We start from the raw sequence: 4,012 nt of genomic DNA on the forward strand, positions 1-4,012 counted from the left end.
CACAAAGCAGAAATATAGATCAATGGAACAAAATAGAAAGCCCAGAGATAAACCCACGCACCTATGGTTACCTTATCTTTGACAAAGGAGACAAGAATATACAATGGAGAAAAGACAATCTCTTTAACAAGTGGTGCTGGGAAAACTGGTCAACCACTTGTAAAAGAATGAAACTAGAACACTTTCTAATATCATACACAAAAATAAACTCAAAATGGATTAAAGATCTAAAAGTAAGACCAGAAACTATAAAACTCTTAGAGGAGAACACAGGCAAAACACTATCCGACATAAATCACAGCAGGATCCTCTATGACCCACCTCCCAGAATATTGGAAATAAAAGCCAAAATAAACAAATGGGACCTAATCAAAATTAAAAGCTTCTGCACAACAAAAGAAACTATAAGCAAGGTGAAAAGACAGCCTTCAGAACGAGAGAAAATAATAGCAAATGAAGCAACTGACAAACAACAAATCTCAAAAATATACAAGTAACTCCTGCAGCTCAATTCCAGAAAAATAAACAACCCAATCAAAAACTGGGCCAAAGAACTAGACATTTCTCCAAAGAAGACATACAGATGGCTAACAAACACATGAAAAAATGCTCAACATCACTCATTATCAGAGAAATGCAAATCAAAACCACTATGAGGTACCATTTCACACCAGTCAGAATGGCTGCTATCAAAAAGTCTACAAGCAATAAATGCTGGAGAGGGTGTGGAGAAAAGGGAACCCTCTTACACTGTTGGTGGGAATGCAAACTAGTACAGCCCCTATGGAGAACAGTGTGGAGATACCTTAAAAAACTGGAAATAGAACTGCCTTATGACCCAGCAATCCCACTGCTGGGCATACACACTGAGGAAACCAGAACTGAAAGAGACACGTGTACCCCAATATTCATCGCAGCACTGTTTCTAATAGCCAGGACGTGGAAGCAACCTAGATGTCCATCAGCAGATGAATGGATAAGAAAGCTGTGGTACATATACACAATGGAATATTACTCAACCATTAAAAAGAATACATTCAAATCAGTTCTAATGAGGTGGATGAAACTGGAGCCAATTATACAGAGTGAAGTAAGCCAGAAAGAAAAACACCAATACAGAATACTAATGCACATATATGGAATTTAGAAAGATGGTAACGATAACCCTGTATGCGATACAGCAAAAGAGACACAGACGTATAGAACAGTCTTTTAGACTCTGTGGGAGAGGGAGAGGGTGGGATGATTTGGGAGAATGGCATTGAAACATGTATAATATCATATAAGAAATGAATCACCAGTCCAGGTTCGATGCAGGATACAGGATGCTTGGGGCTGGTGCAATGGGATGACCCAGAGGGATGGTATGGGGAGGGAGGTGGGAGTGGGGTTCAGGATTGGGAACATGTGTACACCCGTGGTGGATTCATGTTGATGTATGGCAAAACCAATACAATATTGTAAAGTAATTAGCCTCCAATTAAAATAAATAAATTTAAATTAAAAAAATAAAGTCATTCTCAAAAGTGAAAAAAATAATTATAACCCTTAATAAAATTCTTAATGTTGCATAAACAGATAACCAGCAAAGACCTACTGTATTTGTATGTACAGGGAACTCTGCTCAATATTCTGTAATAACCTAAATGGGAAAAGAATTTGAAAAAGAATAGATACATGCATAAGGGAGTCACTTTGCTGTACACCTGAAACTAACACAATATTGTCAATTAATTATACTCAAATATAGAATAAAATTTTTTAAATAAAATCATTAAAATAAATTAATAAAAAGAAAAGAGCAGAGAGAGATATGTATGCTTGCCATCCTATGCTTTCTCCATAATATTGCAGTACAACTAGTATTCTTTAGACCCAGTTTCTTCGTATTTCTTAGACATGAGGGCTGCCTCAAACACAGGCCCACATTTCCTGCTGACCTGACAGAAAAGATTCTGCATCTCTATCCCAAAGGGAGAATCAGTTCTACTCATGCCCAAGAACAGAGTCCCAGTCCTAGTATCTTCTGTAATACAAGCCCTGCCAAGAAGTCCCTGCCTCCCAGTCTTCTTGTAGCTTCTGCATCTAGAGTCCTCTCACCTTTCCTCCCAACCTTAACACCCTCTGCATCAGGCCCTACCACTGGTGAATCCTTCTGGCTCACTCACCATATGTACTGTCTCACCCCCAAAGTGCTTAAGGAGGATGCCTTCTCATCCTGCTGGGCAACTGGGAACCCACGGAAGCTGGAACTGAGACACCACATAGAGAAAGGACCCAGGGCTTGTGGGTGAGCATGACGTCCTGGCCGTGCCAGTCCAACTCTGTAACTATGGAGAACTTTCTACAGTTCAAAACCACTGCCTTTAGGTGGTGGAACACAGTCCTTAAATGTGCTGGGAACTGAAGCCTACCAAATCCCTGCTGCTGCTGCTGCTGCTGCTAAGTCGCTTCAGTCGTGTCCGACTCTGTGCGACCCCATAGACGGCAGCCCACCAGGCTCCCCCATCCCTGGGATTCTCCAGGCAAGAACACTGGAGTGGGTTGCCATTTCCTTCTCCAATGCATGAAAGTGAAAAGTGAAAGTGAAGTCGCTCAGCCGTGTCCGACTCTTAGAGACCCCATGGACTACAGGCTACCAGGCTCCTCCATCCATGGGATTTTCCAGGCAAAAGTACTAGAGTGGGTTGCCATTGCCTTCTCCGACCAAATCCCTAACAGCCTAAAAATCATTGACCTCACCTGGAACCTTGGATCTAGTTTTACAGGTGAGTCGTTTTTTAAATCTTCCACACTTCAGACTTGGGGGGAAATTCTATCTGACCTGAATTGGGGATTTAACCTGAGTTGTTGGCTATTTTTAATGGGCAATGGGATGGCATTCACATCTCCTTAGTTATGCCAGAATGCAGGTTGGTGGTAACTGCACAGAAAGGTGGGCCAGAAGTGACAGGAACTAACTCCTGAGAAATAAAAACCAAGGTACCAAGTACACACACATACACATACACACACACACACACACACAAATCACAGAACACAAGCATATGGTGCATTCTTTGGGCTTCTCCTTTAGCACTTTGCATTTAGTTTAAAAGGGTGTAGTTCTTCTTCTCCCCACTCCCTTTTAGATTATAAACTCTGGCAAAGCACTAAGGGCTTGGTTTCTCTTTCTGGATTTAGAAGACAGTTCACCAAGTGACTGCCAGCCACATTTTTACCCACAGAACCCTAACTCCCCTTATGCCTGATGTGTCCCTTGCCCTTCCTCCCTCCCAGTGATATGCTGCTGCTAAGACCCCAACTTTCTCTCCCTAGGCCCATGCAGGGGAAGACGTCCAGCCCTGACCTCAAGCTCCCAAGTGTCCGGATCCCAAGTCCTTAACAATCTGTAGGTTTTTGGTAGACTGTTGCTACGGAGAGAGAGAGAGAAGGCAATGGCAACCCACTCCAGTACTCTTGCCTGGAGAATCCCAGGGACGGGGGAGCCTTGTAGGCTGCTGTCTATGGTGTCACACAGAGTCGGACACGACTGAAGTGACTTAGCAGCCTCAGCAGCTAACGAGATAGGAGTCACGGAGCCAAGACTCAGACTCGAGGAAACAGCGGGCCGGGGTCTGCCCAGGAGCGGGCTGGGTGGGGTTGTGCCGCTTTGGGCAGTAATGAGAGTAACAGGTAGCCCGTGGACTAGACCAGGTACCTGTCCGAGGTCTGTTAGGCCCCGGGCAGGAGTCGGGGGTGGGGTGGGGTAGGGTGGGGCACAGCAGGAAGTGAGCTGCTGGCCAGCGAGGGAAGTTTCACATGCTGCTCCCCATCACTGGAATTACTGCCCAAATCACACCCCCTCACCCCACCCCCATCCCCACCATGGTGGTGGTAAAATTGTCTTTCTATAAAAGAAAGGTGCCAAAAAAGGTTGGGGGCTGCTCGATTAGACTTAGGATAAGAAGCTGAGGTTCAAATATGTGGCAGTAGTGAAAGTGAAAGCTGCTCAGTCATATCTGACTCTTTG

At 44.2% G+C, this 4,012-nt stretch overlaps 1 protein-coding gene across 1 annotated transcript in view; it reads right to left on the reverse strand.

The window, feature by feature from the left end:
* LOC105004008 (schlafen family member 12-like) overlaps positions 1 to 4,012 on the reverse strand; it is a 35,300-nt gene that overhangs the window by 28,682 nt on the left and 2,606 nt on the right. The window lies entirely within an intron of this gene.

The sequence above is a fragment of the Bison bison genome, unplaced genomic scaffold (assembly GCF_000754665.1).
Source record: "Bison bison bison isolate TAMUID 2011002044 unplaced genomic scaffold, Bison_UMD1.0 scf7180017864472, whole genome shotgun sequence".
Taxonomy (NCBI): domain Eukaryota; kingdom Metazoa; phylum Chordata; class Mammalia; order Artiodactyla; family Bovidae; genus Bison; species Bison bison.